Source organism: Prionailurus bengalensis, chromosome B4 (assembly GCF_016509475.1).
Source record: "Prionailurus bengalensis isolate Pbe53 chromosome B4, Fcat_Pben_1.1_paternal_pri, whole genome shotgun sequence".
Classification (NCBI taxonomy): Eukaryota; Metazoa; Chordata; class Mammalia; order Carnivora; family Felidae; genus Prionailurus; species Prionailurus bengalensis.
Genome location: NC_057358.1, coordinates 57081061 through 57102234, shown reverse-complemented (window position 1 = coordinate 57102234; position 21174 = coordinate 57081061). Strand labels below are relative to the sequence as shown.

At 32.7% G+C, this 21174-nt stretch overlaps 1 protein-coding gene across 6 annotated transcripts in view; it reads left to right on the top strand.

Moving 5' to 3' along the window:
* SOX5 (SRY-box transcription factor 5) overlaps window positions 1–21174 on the top strand; it is a 1010647-nt gene that overhangs the window by 602497 nt on the left and 386976 nt on the right. The window lies entirely within an intron of this gene.

Below are 21174 nucleotides of genomic sequence, written 5' to 3'. Positions count from 1 at the left end.
AACTCTCATTTTACAGTCATCTCTGAATCAATTGGAAGATGCTTCCCTAAAACGTGTTTGTTAGAAAAGCTTTTAGCTAGTGCTTCTGCAATCTTGTTAGCTGATTTTTGTTGTGATTGCCCGGACCAAATTGAACTGATTGGCAAAGTCTCCGAGATTTCTGTTAATGTTTTTAGGTTGTGTCCTATAACAGGAAATTAAATGAACATTAAGCATCTCTCTAGCTTCCACTCGCTGGTTTTCTCTTTCTCATTCCCTCTCTTACTTTCTTCCTTCATTGATATTTTTCTCCCCTTCTTCACCTTTTTAAATGCTTTTGTGCAGAGTGTTACCATTTTCAATATCTCTGTCTCCTAATTTCTGGGGTGACAGAAGGATTCAGTGGTGCTTAAAACAGAGGCTATAAGTTCCTATTTGATCCTTCCGTAAAACTTTGGAAGCTGCCTAGTAAAGCACATGACCTTTTGTTGATAGAAGAGAGCAGATTTTTTTTTTAAAGAAAATTTAACATCACAGCAGTGTATCAGTATAGTACTCTGGAAACGTCAAGAAAAGGGAAATGCGGATGATCCCTTTCTAAGTTTTAGTAGCTACTTTTTGTGCTAGTTGTCTTAAACTAATTTTGATTTACTGTATTTTTCCCTTTTGCTATGATGAGAAGAAGTGTATTTGTAATTAAGTAGTTCCTATTTAGAGAAATGTGTGTAATATCCTTCCATTTGATGTTGTTGCAAGTAAAACAGGGCTTTGAAAAAATTTTAGCCCTCTTCGTGTTCCTATAAGTACACATTGCAGTTTTTAAATTTGAGTTCTTATCCCAGCATAAGTTCATTTTTTGGAACTATAAATAGAATTTTGTTTGCCATTAAAAAGAATTCAAACTTTGTATTCTGTATGGTGAATTAAAAAAAAAAGCTAAAAAAAGCCAGGATGCATGATACCCAGGCTTTTTTTCATTTTCATGAAAGCTACCTTCTGTATAAACATTTGTTGTATCTGACTATGCAATGCAAGCTAGGTGCTAGACCAGCTGGTTAAAAATATGCTAAGTCAAGCTGTTCATCGCTCAAACGACTGAATTTGATATGAAAAGACGAAAAAAGAAAGGACAAAGATTAAAACATTCTAGAAGTGAAGCAATGGAAGAGAAGAAGGGTATTGAGAATAAAATAATGCTTGAATGTGGTCACATATTAGAGTAGCCAACATCAGATCAAGGAAGAAAGTAAAATAGCTAACATGTATACTTTAATACTGTCTTCTTTCTTTCATTTCATCTCTTCTTCCTCCTCTTTTTTTTTTAATTAGGGTGCATCTTCACAAGATAATTCCAGTGAATGGTTGAGCTTTCTTAACAATCTTGAATTAATTTTTTTCAAAGTTCTGTATATTAACTCCTTAAAATAGTTAGCTTTTGTTTGCACATATAGCCTGTCTCGTATGTAGATACTGAAGTTATTTACATTGGGACATACTAATTCTTGGTGTTGCAGTTTGTAATATGTATACCACAGTAATTTTTCTAGCGTGCACAGAGTAGCACATGATTACCTTCAACTCTATATACTTTTTGAAAATAAAACTCTGAGTCTGATTTGTAAGTCTGTTAACAGACTGTTCTTATAAAAAGGTAGTTACATATTAACAGGCTGTAACCTATTTCTCTATATAGGCAAGCTTTCCTGCTGTGAACTTTATTTGTATTTTTTTTCAATTATCTCTTTTGAACTAAACTTTTCCCTTTACTATTCTGATGTTCAAATCTCTTAACTTTTTTTTTTTTTACTCCTGGTGAGAATTTCATTTTATTGTCACCCAAAGGCATGCTTTTCTTGCTGGCTAATTAAATAAGCAACTGATCATCAATAGAGTTATTAGTATAGACAGAATATTTGGAAATATTAGTAGCTGAAATAACGTCATACAATATACAATTTCTTAATAATTTCCCCTGTGGTTGTAATTGGTAATACAGACAAAAATCTCAGTAATTCATTACTATTTGTTTACACTGAATTTGTACGAGTGAGTATCTATAGTCACCCACGTAGAGTATATCTTGCAGACCTAATATTGAATATTTATATTCTCCAAAGGAGGTATATTTGCTATAACTGCACTGTCACATATAGTCAGCTTTTTTTTTCTTTTCAACTATTGCAACTTTCATTGAATAAGTAGGTCATTTCCATTGAGTGTTAATTTTTATTCTGTTTGCTTACCTGCCATAGATGAGTTATTCACTCAAACTTAGTCAGAAATCTGAAAAGAAAACTTTTACATTTCTTTATGAAATAAAGTAGTTTGCTCTAGAGGCTATAAATAAGTGGCTTTGGGTTCATATATTTTGGAAGTTTTATGTGATCTTTTTTTCTAACTTCATTGGTAGAGTCCTATCCATCTTCTGTTATTCTTTTCAACCTGTAGACTATTTTGAACTTCAAGGGATATTCAAAACTTAAATATCAGGATCAAAATTTGGATTTATATTGGTTATGTCTGTATTATCAGCCCTAGAAATGAACATGGTCAATGCTGTCAGACTAATAAGCACTTGTTAAATAATTCAGAAGTCGTAACAGTTTCATTGTTAAAAAAAATGTTCAGGAGGTAGAACAAATTGAAGAGTGATTCTAAAAAGTAAACAAGTAGAAATATTTTATTTTCATTTTTAAGCATCACTGTCATAACTGATTATGAGTAATGAAAAGCACAATTCTCAGGTGTGGGTGAATAGGCAAAGTATGTTCTGAGACATTATTTGTAAGCAATGTCTTTTACATTATACTATTTAGAGGAAACATAACTGGCAACATGATCTAAATGTCACTAATAGCATCATGACAAAGAACACTTGAACTCTCCTAAAATTTTTAAAAGAAAGTGTGATAATAAAAAATCAAGACATAAGGTTTTTCTTTTCAGAATACTCTATTTTTTCATATTCCTAGAATGAAAATATTTAAAATATTTGCCTTAAAGATAAACAATTTTATCTTGTTTCTGATGAATAAAAAACCAAATTTTAATATTATCAATAGTATTGTGTTATTATTTCCTTTATATTTATATTTATCCTATTTGATTATAGTGTAATAGTTTTATGACTAAGCTACTTGTTAGACTTTCTCATCGCTTTATGTTAGAGAGTTAATTAAAAAGCAAGTGTAAGATGATTGCTTACGAAGACAGGCTGATAATGTCTAGGAAAAAAGTTGGGATTAAAGGTAGTGGGATGAAGCAAATTAAGCTTATAGTATCACCTCTTTGCTTCTCTCAAAACGGGTACAGACAACAGACTGTCTATTTTGTACATGTTGAAAAGACCACTACAGGAGTAGAACCTTCTGCAGTAAAATTCTAACTTATTTGCTCTATATTCCCATCAAAATTTTTTGTAGTCATGTTGACTAAAGAAATAATTTTTGACATCAGGAAAATTTTAAGTGCTTTTTTTCTAAAGACAGAAATATACATCAGGTACTGTGAAAAGCTGTTTTGTAATTACCATGTAAAATTACTATTAGCAGACCGCAAGAATATCTCTTACATTAGCGGTACTTGAATTACGTAAAGTTTGGCCATAGTAATAAAATATTTATTACCCAGACATATTTATTCAGCTTAGTTAGAAACTTTATGAGTGATCAGTGCATTCAAGTCAGGAGGTGACCTCTAGGTGTGAATCAAAGGAAACTTATCTGTTCACATCTGTCAACCTTATCACAACTGTAAACCTATAAGTTTGGTGTTGTATTTTTAGGATATTGTGATACATGCCTTAATTCATTTTATTTATTTTTTATTGCTACTTTGTAGAGGAAGGGGTGTCTACCACTGATTATAGGTTTTAATTGCTGTCTCAGTAATTTGCAAGTTAATTCAGCTATTAGGAATCAACCTTACCTGAAACACTGGACACACTATACTTCTATCACAGTCACACGCTAGTACTATCCTGAAGACATAGCAGGAGACCTGACTGATCACCGAGAACAATTAAGGGTTAAATGTCAGGTGGCACTGTGTGCTGCTCAATGTTTAGCAAGTTGACAGATACAGAAATGTGTGAATGTTATGATTACTTTACATGTTGATGTGTTCTTTTCTTATCTTATGTTTCTCAAATATAATAAGCCTAAGATAACATGTAACGTATTTACCTGTTCTTAGGGAGCTTTTAACTAAAATCTGTGTATGCATCGTACCTGAGAGGCAAATAACAAGACCAGCTCTAATACTTTAGTACGTTACTCCTCTATGGAATTAGAAGCGATTTCACATGAATTTAAAAAGCAAAATTACATTCATGGATAAAGTCTGATCTTTATTGTCTGTTCTTCCCACTATCAATTCTCCAAACACCTAATGGCAGTATGTATAATGCCAATGTGTATTATGTAGATTGAACATCTCCCTTTTTATAGATTAGCTGAAAAAGTATAATGGATGGATTTTTGCTTTCTTCCATAATTTGTTGTTCATTTATAAGTTCAATGAGGTTAACTAGCAGCATGGGAAATAAACCAATCTGCATATCTCTCTTATAGTAACTCACATACAATTTAATATGTCAGGTGTCTGACCCAGATGATGGCAATCAGGTAAAAAGATGTTCAAAGATTTGACCAAAACATGAAACATCATCCTGTTAGTGGAAAATATCTATTGAACAGGAAATGGACTAAAACATAGCAAATTCTTCCTTACTTCATTCATTCTCTCCTTGTATCCTTTTCATTGATTGATAGCATCATCATTTATATTAAATATAAAGATCAAATGCTCTATAAGTGAACACCATCAAATGATATTGCTAGAGAAGAAAAAAAATAAGGACTGTTAGTATCTTGCTTAAGTGAATAGTGTTTATTTGGGACACTTTAGGAGAATGCTTCATATTCCTTCATTTTAAGCAGGAACTGATCATGGTTCAGGAGAAGACTTGTTATGCTTTCTGATTTCTGTGTTTTCTCCTGCAGTTTGGAAACTGCATGCCTTTCCCTTTAGCATTATCTATTCTTCCCTTCACTTACTAGTTGAGAGTTCATACATCTCTGGAGATCCTGTGGCGTATGGTTCTGCTTGTCCAATAGGGGGGTGTTGCATTTCTACACATTCAGTATCCTTTTCCCTTGGAGCCTGAGAGTAAAACCTCAGCAGTACTCCCTGCCTTTGCCAGCCTGAGGAGTCAGAGACTCAAACTTGTTCCCAGCTCTTGCGCCTTCATTGTAGAGCTGCGTTCTGCTCAGTGGGCTGCCGAGAAGGACCAGACCGAAACAAGATTTAGAAGAATTCTGGTGAGAACTGTTTATAGGGATATGGTATTTTAAAAGAATGTGGTAAACAAACAGAATTGTGGCATAAACAAAGATAATTAGCATAAACAATGTCGTTTTAGGACAGGTGGTTTAAAAAAACAAACAAAACAAAAAACCCAAATATGAACCCAACTTGAATGCTGCCAGTTTGGAACCACTGAACCTTAATCTGTACTTCATGAGAATTTCCCAGGTTTGTTGATAAACTTGTTAACATGCTTCTTCTGTTTCTTTTGTATCATTTTCCGGTCATTATGCCCTTTTGTCACCCAGCTTGAAAGTAATTAATCTATTACAAGGTAGTTTAAGGACTTTTACCCATAAAACATGACAGAAGGAAAATTAAAACCAAAAGCTTGTAGATGTCCATAGGCATTTGAAGTCAGTGTTGAACCTTAAATCAATTCAGACCTGAACTCGTCTCATTGTATTTTAAATCTTTTATCTAAGTAACATTTCAGTCACTTGGCTCTTTAGTGTTAATATATTTACTTTTGTCTTGCCTTAGAATTCAGAGACTTTTTTTTTTTTTGCTATGGCTGAATCATCACTTGTGTTATATGTTTATTTCTAAGTGTTCCTTATTTTTTTCTTCCTATTTTTTCTCTATTACTTACTGAAGATGGTGTAACAGTATATACATGGAGCTGGTAATCATGAAATATGAGGATGCTAGTTGTGAACCACATTATCTATACCTGCTGTGCCGTCATGATGAATTCTTATCTGAAGGCATTTAGGTTTATTACTAAATGACATTTTTTCTTAAGACCTTATACTGAAATATTTTGACTTTATTGAAATGTGGAGTGTAATGAACAGAAAGCTGTTTGTTTTTCTTGCATTAAGGACCAAAGTTTTTTTTTTTTTATTGAAGTTAAAAATATTTTTTTTCCTCTTTATTTTCTCATGGAGAGTGGGGAACAGGAATTCAAAGTAGGTATCTCTAGTATTCTGTAGCCCTTCTCTGTGCTGAAATGAAAGCATTTGTGAATGAGTTTTGGTTTCTTGGAGTTATAAAAATGTGTGTAAACTAGTAAACCATGTCTCATTCATGTGCTATGGAGATTTCTCGTACTTCAGGGACAAAAATAATTTGGCTACTAACGAATTAGGGCTACCTGCCAGTGCCAACACATACTGTAGGTAAGAGGAACACTATAAAGAAAAGCTGCTGGCAGCAAATCCATTGAAACTTTCATATGTAACAGCGTTCTATTTCTGCTCTTCACATCTTTGAAAGAATGTGTTTTTCAAAAAAGAAAATGTTGAGAAACAGAAAATATGATCTTTCTTAAAAATGTATTAGTAGCTTCATTTTTAATATTTCTCATTGTGGAGATGCAGAGACTTTTATATTATGTTCTGCGCACATGTGCCTCCCCTACCCATCCCAATCTTTTCTGTCACATTGAAACCTAAGAATCAGATACAGTCAGAATAGATGTTATATGGAGAAATAAAATTTACTGTATGGGCCAAAAAAAAAAGCATCCTCAAAGCCTTACAAGGTTTTTATACTGGCAACTTAAGAGAGTTAGATCAGTTGGGACACTGAGAAGCAATTTTATAAAGGACGTATCTTCTCCTTAAGGGCTTCAAGAACACTACTGGGAAAAGAAGGGAAAGGGTTAAACTGCTTTGCTTGTTGATGTGTGTGTGTGTGTGTGTGTGTGTATGTATGTGTGTATATAGATATATATCTATATATCTATATATCTATATATATATATATTTTAATCTAGTAGTAAAAAAACACAGGCCCAAATGGTGTTTGGTTGATACATTTTTAATCAAAATTTATTTTAAAATGTAGTAAACGATTTACTTTATTACTGATTTTGGATCTGTTTGGTTTTTTTTTGTTTTTTGTTTTTTGTTTTTGTTTCTGCTTTTATTTAGTTTTTTTATATTAATTAGAATCAGTATGCCAAGAGGATAGTTTGTTTGGGAAGTGGTTGTAGAACTTTCATATAGGAGCTGTTGAGTTGTCATTTTAAACAACTTTATACTTATCTAATAAAAGAACATTGTAATGAAAAAGAAACACAAGCTTTGAAAATGAGAAATACCCTTCACCTGAGAACATAATATTAAAAAAAACAATGCTTTATTTATGCTATGCTTTTTCATTCACAGCTACTATAGGCTGCTTCACAGAGTTGTAAAACATTTTTATTCTGATTCCAGAGTTAAGGTCTTACTTGTTTGCCTTCTATTATTTCTTTGGGTTATTTACCTGGGCCAGATTTGTTGGGCAATAATTTACAAAGTCCAAAGACTTTATTTTTGCTCTTTTCCTGATGTCTCTTTGTTTCATGCTCCCCCTCCTTATTTGCTGTTGAGTTTCGTCATATGTTGGAAAACAGTTTACAGGAATATGTATGTCCCATAAAATTAACGCTCTTATTTCTTCTTTTTCACCTGCACTACAAGAGATCTATGTTGAAGATTCATTAGATAATATACACCCTTTAGTAGAGAAAGGAATGAAGTGATGATCAAACTATTCAATTTCTGATTCATTTATTAATTCAACTTTGAATGAGTGATAACTAAGTACAATGTCAGATTCAGATCGTCATCTCTCCCATAATATCATCAGGATGTGAAGAAAACATTTATGTAATATTCCAAGTACCATTAATCATACAACGCCTAGGAGTAGAAAACCAAAGATAACACTGAATGCCATTTCTCAGGAAAGAACTTGTATTTCCCTCCAGCCCTAAACATAGTTAGAATACAGAAAATAGAAGGAAGAGCTATTGTTTTTAGAGACCTAAGGATTATGGGATATAAATATGGTTGTATATACGCCTCTAAAAAATTAACATTACTGGAAAAATAAAATGGATCCAATTTGACCTATAAAGAGTTTAGAAATAATTAATGGTTTAAAAACATTCTTTTAGAGAAAGGAAAGCATATCCAAAAGATCCTAATAGCAGTGTAAAGAATCAAAGTAAAGGAGCAGAATATATGGACTTTTGTAAGTAAACTAAAAGATAAGTTGGAGCCACTAACACTTTGTGAAGAATAAATATACTAGTGTTCTAGCCTTTGAAATCTGAGGGTAGCATTGTCATGCATATTGAAGAGAAAATTTGAATTCAAGAAGTTTGGTGGCTCAAGGGATGCTTGAATAAAATTTAAGGATATTTGAGATTTTGGATAAAGATGAGAAAGTTGAGTGTCAGAGGCCTAAGGCATACGGATCAAATGAACAATATTTTGTGGATTGTGAGTATTTCTCTAACACATCAAATGATTTCCTCTTTTTCTGGTAGAAATTTACATGTGTCAGTATCTTTACTAATTTTGGTTTTTTCATAAGTAAACCACGTGGAGAGTGTTATTAGCTGGGTGTAACATCTCAAGTTCTAGCTCTTCCCTATGGACTAGGAAGCATTTTTGGGTCTTAGTGTATGCATCTGTAAAATGTGAAGATAGGCTGGATAGTTTCTAAATCTCTCACCTTTAAAATTTCATCACTTTGAGCTCCTTTGAGACATCCCTAGCTCCTTACTCTAGTGGTCAGAATTTTTGCACTGATGCAAGAATGACCAGCCTTTACGAGTGGAATCATTTCTCAATTTACCTTTCAGTTGAGTAGTATTGTGCAGGAACAAATAACCATTGTACATTTTAGGAGTTTGAAATCTAAGTACTATGTATAATTCTAATTTAGGATCAAGTTCACAAATTTGCTATGAACTATTTTGAAGTTGAATGTTTCAAAGAGAAGATTCATATTTTATGTGGTTGAAACTTCCAGGTGCATCAGATCATCATCCTCAACTATTATCAATATCGTGAAAAATAAATTATATATGGATTATTGAACAGGGAACTATGGGGTAATATGAAAAGCATGAGAGAGAGTGGCATTTTGGGTCAAAGAGCTGAAAGTATTTATAAGGATAAGATTAAAAAAAAAAACAAAAAGAAAAGGTTAGAGAGTAGAGCCTCAGGACAACACGGGAGTTTATGGACAGTCTGTGTCTTTATATAAGTAAATAAAACACTGGGCAGGAAAGTGGCAAGATTAAGATTACAAACAGTCCAAAGAAAGACTTTAGGTGCTTCTTAAAATAATTTAGGCAACTATTAGGATCATGACAACCAATTTTATATGCATTAGTTAGTGACTGGCAATTTCAAGAAAAGGAATGTTAAACTCTGTGAAGCAAGGAGTAGAACAATGAAAGATGTACTTAAAAAGCTATATTATCTGAGAAGGCAAGCTTCACATATTGTTAATAGGTTACATTCGGCAGACTGCATTTTTTTTATAACACAATGTTTGGGGGAAAAAAAGTGTAGTTATACCATCAGCAACATAATCTTTTAACTACGTATCCAAGGACTTTCTGTATTATATGTACTTTGAAAATATGGCTATGGTATGACAAAGTCCTTGTACAAATGAGGTGTACATTTTAAATATATATTTGTGTATTTAGGATAACATAGGATTTGGCCCTTTGTTAGAATTAATTATTTGCTTAATGAGTGTGATGTAGAAATTTTTTATTCTATTCCTGCAACTTTTAATTTAGGAATAAAGAATGGGTGTTACTCTCTTATTCTCCTGGTACCGATATAAAGGTTGTAAAACAAAACAAAACAAACAGAAAAGGACCTTACTGAACCAGAACTACATTTAGAACTAGGACCAAAGGGAAATGTGCAAATATCCTACTGTTAAATAAGAAAGAAAATCTGGAAATCGTCCAGTTGGGCAACTTCCTGCTAATACATTTTATAATACAGCATTTAGTGATATACAAATTTGGCATATGTTCCTACAGCTTCTAAATCAAGAATTAAAACTTTGTGATGTAGAAGTCATTTAAATTATTTGGGTTTCAGCCATGCAGTTATAAAATGGGCTTTAAAATGAGTATAAAATTATTTATCCCCTAATTGTAATGAGTCATTTTAAGCTTATGAAAATTTGTAAAAAATATTTGGATATCTCTGAATGCAAAACACTGAATTCAGACTTTGAAAGAATTGTATATTTTTGTTTGATAAACATAGTTGTTAGCGTATGAAATAATGCCTATAAGATATATTGACTTTTTAAAAATTTTATAGTAAATACAACTATAATTAAATGCACTTATGACTATTGATCCAGGTAACTTATACCTAAATAACAGCAGTATAGTACATTTTCTTCTGCTTATTGCTAATAACAAAATATCTGAAAAGCACATCTCTTTCCCTTTTATATATAGGAAATATGATACACTGAAAGTTGTTTTTGCAAGTGTCAGTATATCTAGCATTAAAATAATGAATTTCCTGATTTAACATATTCCTATGCTTTATGCAAATTAAAATTCATTTATTTGTGTATTATCATAAAAATGAATTATTTTATATAAAAGTTATTGGACAATGAAAAAAAGAATGATTTTTTTGTTGAGTAAAAACAGCCATACACACTATTTACTGCTTTGTAAAGCATTATTTGTACAAATACTTTGGATATTGGAAAATATTAAATAACTTGAAGACAGTTATCAATGCAAATATAGTACATCATAGATTTTCGTAGTAAAAGTAACATGAGGAGTTTTGCATTAGCTACCTATTTCTTAGATGGCGAGTTGAAGCTTGAGCAAATTTATAGATTTCTTTTTTATGGGCAGCTGTATAACAGGCAAACAAAAACATCCAAGAAACAGAACCTTTATTTTTGATATAAAATTGTTTTCCACTGATATAATCTGTTGAAAGCCAGAAGCCATCCAAAGTGCTGATACCAATTTAAGAAGATGATCTTTTGCCTTAATTATACATCTGGGAAATATTAGCTGAACATTTTGTGGAGAACAGTGAATACCTTAGTTGCCAGTTGTCTAAAATGCTGCTAATGATCGACATAGTGCCAGTGTTTTGATGGCTAAAACCTAGGCTGAATATGAATACAAAGAACACAGTTGGGGGAAAAAAAAGCACACATTTTATACAAAACAGATTTCAACCATCTGCTTGGCACTTAAGTTTGCGACTATAGGCAATATATGAAAGAGACCACTGTCCACGTTATGAATGGTATCACTTTTATTGGTACCTTAGAAAAACCATAGGGTTTTGAAAGCATATATAACCAATGATTTTCTTCAACTAAATAATGAAAACAAGGGCCTCAGCCAAAATTTTGTGCCCTCTATAATCTCCTCTATGTCAGTCTTCTTTTTCTAGCAAAAATGGGTTTTGCTAATAAAGTAGGTCTTAGTTCCACACCTCAGGATATTAAAATATACCAGACAGCACTACACAAGTAGCCCTTAGGACGAGAACCCCAGATGGTTATGAGATAAAATACTGTTTGCTTTAGGAATAGGTTATATTCCTGAGTCTGTTGCCTGAATACTATGGTGCATGTCAAATCAGCATGGAAGTTAATGGTCCAGAAGCACTTCTGAATTTAATGCTTTCCCATTTGTTCTGAATTTATAGTATTACATCAGGCCAGTGCTGTTTCATCACTAGTTCAGTAAGGGAAACATATTCTATAGATAGGAAATTATAGTCAAAGTCTAATTATTTGACCCATTTCATTTACCTTAAAGGTATGGGAGAAGTCCTCAATAAAAGAATATTGGCAAGTATTATATACTATAAGCTTTTAAATTTATGGAGTAGTTGGTAAAAGCTATAAGACTGTTACTTAGCACATAGTAAGCCACAAATACATTTTGACTAAGTAATTTGACCTATTTTCTTTTCCTTGGCTGAAATATATTTGCATTTCCAAATATTCAGAAAATTGAGCTATTAGAATGTGTTAGATTATGGATATGTCTAGGTTGTATGATTTACCAATGATATATTGTCTTTTAGTTTTTGAAAAAGAAGTCTGTGATTTAGGAAAATTGTAAAAGGAAATGCTCTTAGAATCCCTCTATATCTGTGCTTTCCAATATGGTAGCCACTAGCTACATGACAGGAACTTGAAATGGGGCTAATTTGAACTCAGATTTGCTGTAAGTATAAAAAACACACTGAATTTTGAAGACTTGGTTGAAAAGAAACGATGTAAAATATCTTACTAAGATTTTTTTTAAATATTGATTATGTTTTGAAATGACAGTATTTTGCTATACTGACTTACATAAAATATGTTGTTACAGTTATTTTCACCTGTTTCTTTTTACTTTTAAAATGTGTCAACTGGAAATTTCAAATTACTGTGTGTGGCTCTTATTTGTGGCTCACATTATATTTCTATGGGACAGCACAGTTCTCTTCCCTTCCATGGAGCGAGGAAAATTAAAACTTCTGTCTGTATCTGGATTCTAGTAGTCCACAGCTCAGTAGGGTAACAATGAACCAGAAAGAGTTAAGTGTTTATTAACTGTCCTCCTTTTTAAGCTTTCTTCTATAAGAAGGTGATGTTTTATTGCTTTTGAAAAAGCCTTGGTAGTAACACTGACTTGCACAGATCTTTGTATCATTTACCCAATGAATTCTGTCAGTTTCTTCAAATTTCCGTGGAGTTATAATAGAAAGGAAGATGTTTGCTTAAGGATTGTATGGGTTATTTTAGAGATTATATGTTTAAAAGGACAATTATATTTACCTTTTGAAATGCCACCATGTGTATCTGTCATTTCTCCACTGGGTTTAAAGAAGTTTGTGGCTGGCTAGGAATACCTTCCCCTTTTGCATCCCAGCTGATACTACACACAGTTTCTAAAATTGACCCACAAGATGTGATCCAAGCTCTATCTCTGTACAGATAGAGATACACTAATAGAGATATATATAAAGATAGCAATGACATTCAGTATGTACTTATGCTGTGCCAGCCTTAGCCTCACAAAAATCTCATTTGTTCTCCCTTTTCCACAAAGAAGAAAATGAAAGAAAGAGAGTTGCCTAATTTCTCAGGTAACAAAGGGCAGAGCTAGTATACAAACCCAAACAGTCCAGTTCCAAAGACCTGACTCTTAGCCATCAAATTTCAGTATTGATCTAGGTAAACAACAACAACAACAACAACAACAACAACAACAAAACGTGCTTCCAGAACGTTAGAATCTATTATTTAAGTGGCAGAAATTTCTGCATTCATTCAACAAATGTATTTCAAATGCCTACTATGTCAGGAATTATTTTAGTTGGTGAATAATTATTATAAAATTTCAGACACTGTACACACATAATATACAATGATTGTGATACAAACTTCTAATCTCTCCTATCTGAATCCATTCATTCATTCATGGCACAAGGTGATGTGCTAGCAGGTGGATAGCCAGATATGTGGACAGTTACATAAAGGGTTTCTTGGTAAAGGCTTCTTGAAACTGTTTTTAAGACATACCAATTTCCAGTGCACATTATAGATGGCAATTTCTTTACTGTGAGAAGTATAGCTATGTAAGATCTCTCAAATATCTCTTTCTTAAGTCCTTTACAGGGTACTTCCTATTGAGATAATGTCTTTATGGACAGGCAGTAACTTTGCTCAGAAAGTTTATCCGATTGGCTTTGCTATCTTTTTTAATTTTTTAAAATGGTTTATTTATTTTTAAGTGAGAGACAGAATGTGAGCGGGGAGAGAGGGAGACACAGAATCTGAAGCAGGCTCCAGGCTCTGAGCTGTCAGCACAGTGCCTGACGTGGGGCTTGAACTCACAAACCACGAGATCATGACCTGAGCCGAAGTTGGATGCTTAACCAACTGAGCCACCCAGGCGCCCCTGTTTTTGCTCTCTTAATGGGCAGGACACCTCTTTATATTAATTTTTAAATATGTCAGTGTTCACATCTTCAGTGGTGAAATTAATATGGAAACCTTGTGAGAAACTGGTAAATAATGATATAATTAATACGATCTTAATCCTTTGATCTAACTTGTAGTCATGACATACTGCTTTTATAGGATAGTGAGCCAGGGTGTTGGTAAATTTGAGTAGAGAACTCAATCAGGTATGGTAAAATAATGGGATTATTAAAAGACTGAAGATTCCTGGGGACAGTAAGGCATTTGGGAATGGAAATGAACCTCGTCGTTTTATTCTATTGGATTTTTCTGTTTTACTCTTAAAATAGTGTATGTTAATATAGGTTTGAACTGAACCTTTATTGGATCTCTGTTTTAATTTTTGATCTTTTAAGTATTTTTCCATATGTAGATATGGCTGAAGCTTCTGGTGGTTTCTTTGATTTCTTGATACCTGGTCAGGGAGAAACCATATAACTGTACTTATGGGTGGGTTTTGGAGTCAAACTGCTTTAATTTTTTCTACAACTCCACTGTTATTAGCTATGTGATTTTGGCAAGTTATGTAAAGTTTCTGTGTCATAATTTCTTTACCTGTTAAATGGGGATATAATAATTCCCATCTTTTTGGTCACTTTACTACTCATGTAATAAACTAAGTAATCTTTCTACACTTAATAATGGGGAAAGATTCCAAGAATATTTCACATAACACAGCAAAGATGGCACATAACATTGTACTATATACTGATATATAAATATCCAGTACTTAATAAATAATATTGAAGCCAGTGTTTTGTACAGGATTTAGCAGAACTTCAGGTACTTGCTAAAAGGATTATAAATATTAAAAAGAAAATATTCATGTCATAGAATCCCATATGTTTTACATATTGTACATATATAATACATATGTTTGTTATATAAAAATATATACATGTTATAAAATTATATATTACACCTATATTATGTACACTATATATATGTGTATATATACACTGTATACACTATATATATGTTAATGTGTGTGTGCACATAAATAGGCAAGTGGATAAAATAAGGGAAGATAATTCTTCCCAAAACCTTGGCTAAGAATACTCTTTTTAACCTGACAGTCATAAGGTTAACGAGTACCATTTTCTGACAAAAAAGAAAAAGCCTAACATTTTATTGGTAAACACAATTGTCTTGCAGGACCCTGATGTGAGAGAGTAATATGTTTTGAGTCCTTAAATTGTCTCCAATAGAAGTATTGTAGAAAATTCATAAGGCATTCTTTACATTGCCATTTTTAGTAGAGACCAGATAAGAGAAAGAATATTGAATGATAACTAACTTAGTGAAGGAAGGCATTTCTATAAGTAGCTAAACTAATGTTTGCCAGGTATGTAGATTTCCTGGTGAAAGGATATTGGCAGAGATCTAAGAAAAGGCTAACATGTCCCTTAAACTATCTCCTTTAAATAACAGTTGTTACATCCAGGCTGTTGCTAAGAGATGAGGAACAATCAGTTCTTGACTGAGTTGTATTCTTGCCTAGATTGAGGGCACTCCCACTTCTGTCCTTAAATTGACTCTAGGTTTAGGAGTTCATGGAGACAAAGCAGGAATTTTCCTCAGGAAACACTTTTGGATCTGCTCGAGTACCTGTAAAGTGTCCCATTTGAGCCCCTAGAGTTTGGTATAACTGCATAGCAGAGGTTATCTTCATTTGAAGCATGCTAAGGCTGTCTATCATTAATGGTCCCCTTTCATAAATGGATTGCCTTTGCAGATACTGAGCAACACAGCATTCCATTGGGCCCTCTGGGTTGACTTAACTCTAAAAGTCATCCCAGATTAACTGAAAGAGTTAAATTAGCAGATAATTTTATATGCTTTCACTATGAGTTAGTAGCACATCTACATGTAGAGTGATGACACAGAAACATTTCCATCTTGATTTGTTCCTTTAAAAATATTTAGCAAATACTTACTTTGTAACTAATTTGTTTGACAAGATGAAGGTACACATCAATATGAATAAAATAATGTGAGGAAGTGGTGAATGCAGGAAAAAGGGTAGGATAGAAGATTTTTATAATTTATCATGTTATCATAGGAGAATAATCATTAAAAAGTATCACTGTTTACCTTTTGCCAACTAAAACATCACTAAAATTGATGGTTTAGGTTCAGGCATGATTATTTTAGGACTGCTCTTTATGATAACGTTTAGGCACTTACAGATCTCGATGGCAGAGCTAACTCACCAGCCCAGAAGATTTTTGACTTTACATTTGCTGCAACTGAAAACTTCCTAATGATCTAAAACATGTCACAAGTATTCAAATATAGAGCTTTTCTTATTGTTTCCTTTTCTTTTTTATTAAAAAAATCAAGATCAATAGAAAAGTGCTGAGAGTAGTACAATGAACATCCATATACTTTAGACTTTTTACCAAGTTTTGCTGTTTATTAAATTTAGGTCCTTTTACTTTCTCTTTCTTTTTTCTGATTCATTTGCAAGCACATTGCAGGCTAACACTTCTAAGAACCAGGACATTCTCCAACATAACCACAATAACATTAGCACAGCCAAGAAAGTAACATTAATCCAGTGATATTATTGTTTTTTATTATGATTTTTTACAAGTTTTGTTTATTTATTGAGAGAGAAAGAGAGAGAGAGAACACAAGCAGGGGAGGAGCAGAGGGAGAGGAAAAGAGAATCTCAGGCAGTCAGGCAAGCCCTGCACTGTCAGCATGGAGCCCAGTGTGGTACTTGAAACCATGATGGGGAGGGGGAGGAGATCATGACCTGAGCTGAAATCAAGAGTCAGATGCTTAACTGACTGAGCCACCCAGGCACCCCAATACGGTGATATTATTTGATATAGTCCATATCTACATTTCCTAACTACCCCAGTAATGCCTTTTTTACCCTTTTTTTTTAAATCTGGGATCAAGTCAAGCATCAGATATTTTATTTACTTGTCATATCTCTCTAGGTCACTTTTAATTGTAAATAGTACCCTTCAATCTTTTTGTCTTGGCATCGACATCAACATTTTTGAAGAGTCCCAGACATTTGCTTCACATAGTATCTCACAATCTGGATTTGTCCGATTGTGTCCTCATGATTAGATTCAGATTAAATACAGATTTTAAGACAGTTATTAGAGCATTGTCCTTTATAAAATCACTTAAGACTATAATTAGATTTGTTAGAAGTGGATACCTATCAAGTTCAAGTTTTGGTGTACCAAATTCATGGAGGTTTTTTTTAATTGGCTTAGATTTCTAGGACATCTAATCTGTGATCAGGAACAATCTGAGCCATAATGATTTGTCTTGCAGAGGGAGCTGTTTGGTACTAGTTGAGAATATAGAGCTTCCTTAATGCAACGAAGTATTAACAATTTATCCATGAAGTTTACTCTGCAGATGCTCATAAGTACCAAATTTTTTGCAGGTAATAATCTAAAAATATTAATTATAATGTCTATCTAATAGTGTAGCACTGTAAAAGCACCGTATATTTTGTTAGATTGGAATTCATATTTAGAACTACAATGTGTGCTCTTTATAAAAAGTGCTAGAAGTCAGTTATCTCACTCAAAACAATTTAAACTCTTTTCCTCATTCTTCATTCACCCTCTCACATTTTTAAAATCAGATGTAATATTTTTAAGGATTCTAAAATATTTTATAAATTTTGAATAAAATTAGAGGCGAATACAGTTTATTTCTTATTTTAACTCTACCACTCTACAATTTAAAAAAAGATATATTAAGATATTTTTAAAAGATTACAGAATGGAGATCATTTTTATTACCAACATTTTCCAATTCTCTTTAAACTGAGAATTTAGCAGTTTGAAAATTGCCCCTATTTCAAGGTAGTGTATAGCATAGACTTTAGAGCCAGATGTCTATGTTTAGTTCCTGACTGCATATTTCACTAGCTGTGGCATATAGGGCTAGTTTCTTAACCTCTCTGAATTTCATTTTCTTCTTCTGCACAAAAAAAGGAAAGAAAGAGATTGTGGCTATTGAGTAACGGAATATAAATAAATTAGCGCTGAACCTAGGATAGTGAAAACTGAATACATATTAGCTATTGTATTGATGGTGAATTGTCAATATTTGTAGTTATTAATGGAAATTTTTGATTGGCAGTAGAGAGAACAGATCTTTTAAGCCATTTAAAAATGTACACTCCTTCATGAAATATTATTAAATACTTTGTATATACTAGATAGTGCTAGCTTCTAGAAATTTAATAATGGACAAGACACATATGGCTCTTGTCCTCATTAAGCTTATAGTCTGCAGGAGACAGACGTTATGGAAGCAATTGCAGTATATCAAGAAAAATGTAAGTGGAGAAGTAAATAAAGAGTGTTATGGGAGAACACACATTGACTATATCCATGTCTGTCAGAGTTTTTTTTAGGAGGGGTAAACACTGAAGTTATAAATGGTAGAATTTTCTAGACCTAAGCAGTCATGTGGGTCTTGAGTATAGGCTCTAGCATAAGATTATCTAATTTACCAGCCTGATTCAGTGGTTTGTAAGATGGGTTCCCTTGGGTAAGCTGTTGAACTTGTCTGTGCCTGCCTCAGTTTCTTCATTTGTGAAGTGGAGAAATGACAGTCCATACTTCATGGGGTTGTTCTGAGGATTAAAAGAAATGAGTTATGGAAAACTCAGAACTGTCTTTTGACATTGTCAGTACCCAGTGAATGCTGACTGTATTATCAGAGAGGATTCAGTTTATACAAGCCCTGATGATGTTAGTATTATCAATGGAAGGACCTAACGTGCCTGCATTTACTCCTTACAATATAAATGTGCCAGAATCCCTCGTTCAAATATTTTTCAGCTTTTATCACCCTGCCCCTATAAGCGGTCACAGAGCTTTCTTTTGCACTTTACATGAGCTTCATCTTCAAAATATTAAGACAGAATGTCAAGCTGAACATATTTATATTTTTCCTTGATGTGTTAATAAAAATGGCATTTTGTGAGAGCAAAAAATAACCTAGTCAAATTGCTGCCGGCAGGTAAATTTTAAGTGGGATTGAATGAATTAAAAATGAAGCATTCTACCAGTGTTCTTGGAAAGTTTATGGAACAAAGTCTGCTTTACCAACTTGAACAACTTAGCCATTTTCTCTGCATGTTGCCCTCCTCCCCACATGACTCAGTAACATAGTTACATTTATTGGTTGTTTACTTACTTTTAATGCCCTTCATTCCACTAAGGTTTGTGAGGGGTGAGAAAGGGAGCTCCAGAATGCATGGTTTGAATTGAAAAGAGACGCTGTGTGGTCAGAATGAGGATGAGTGGAGAAATTGTAGGGAAGTTTTGGTTTTGAACAGCCTGTGGATTGTGCCTTTTTATTAAATGAAAACACTACAGAATGATTTAATTTGGTCAAACTGTTAAGTTGTTATTATCCTGCTCATTGATGGAATCTGATAAACTTCAATGCTTTTTTCTTAAACTGTAGAATTTCTAAATATAACGTTTTCTGTTGATTCAGGACAAGCTGTCGTGTTAGGGCTCAAAAAATAGTAGTTCTAAATATTGTTTTCAAAAGATATTAGATATCCTCAGGTGAAAACATGTATGTTCATAAACATTAAAAATTGTTATATAAGTATATATTGTACTTATTCCGACATATGCTATATGAGTACGTTTGGATTTCTTGCTTTAAGAAAGGTTTTTTCTTTTTCTTTTCTTCTTTTAAAGTATTCTTAATTTCACTCTTCTGTATGGGATATTTATTGTTAAATGGCCAGTCTCATGATGTGTGAACTTTGACTCCTACTTTCAAGACCGCTGCATTTAATTGGCTGTGTAATATCATTCAGCTCATTCAGAATTTAAACATTGTATTTGTATTATATTTGTATTATATAACATTGTATTATAAATCATTCAGAATTTAAACATTGTATTTATTAAGGAAAAAAATAAGGATAGTAGATAAAGGAACAGCATTAACTTTTTAGCAGTTTCTAAACTAATCATTTTACTTTTGATTTTTTTGTTGTTTTTCATGTATATCATAGTCTAATACAGCTTTTGCTTGTTTCCACAATGTAACAAAGTTTTGTAGGATTCTGTATTAGTTTATTGGTTTTACATATTTTAATGTGAGAGTAATTCATTTTTGGGGGGAAATGGGTCATTGTTATCCAAGGAGCAGCTGTCTGTAGGGTAATATCAAATTCCCTGCTGATTGTTTCACTTTAAATTTCTAGAGTATATGTTTGAAACACTACTACACTTTTAATGTTCACTTTTTCTGTTTTTATTTTTTTAGATGACAGATACATAAATATATACATATACAACCAGAAAAGTCAATTAATTAATCATAAGTTTTATTTGGAAATTATTAAAATAATTATATTTCTTTGCATCAATTAGATAGCTCATTGATTATGAATAGATAAGTTTACCACAGTAGCGGGTAATAGACATTAAGACACCTATGTAACAGATAATTTTCTTTTGGTTTCCTGCTTTTTAGGAGTCCAAATTTTTACTTATTAGCTCTTGCTTACTACTTTATTAGCAAAAGAGCTAGGATGCTTAAAGATCATCGTCAGAAGGACAATTATATATATATATTTTTTTTTATTAAAAGTCAGGCAAGTGATATGCTGTCTGTTCTCTGCCCGAGGGCAACCAACATTAATTTCCTTACTTGTAAATGATTGTTTTGCCTAGGGAGTGAATATTTAAAAAATCAAGGAAAACCGTATTGTCTTATAATATATAAATTTTCATTTTTCTTTATCATTTTAACTGAGAGATTAATTAAAATGCATAAAAGCATTTAAAGGTTTAGAAATTCAGATGTCTAATAAGCTTAAAGGTGAAAAGTTTTACACATCTTTCCAATGTCAGTTTGTGGAGCTTTAATATTAAAGAGTTCTATTTCAGTTAAAGTGTAACTTGTCAATTCCCATAAAATTCCTTGGCCACACACAGTACTGAGCACCATTAAGGCCAGAAAGGAAAATCCACCTTCCTGCCTCCAAAAGGTCTTCTGCTAATAGATAATGAGTCTCTGAGATCGCAGTTTTCTTGTTTGCTAGAA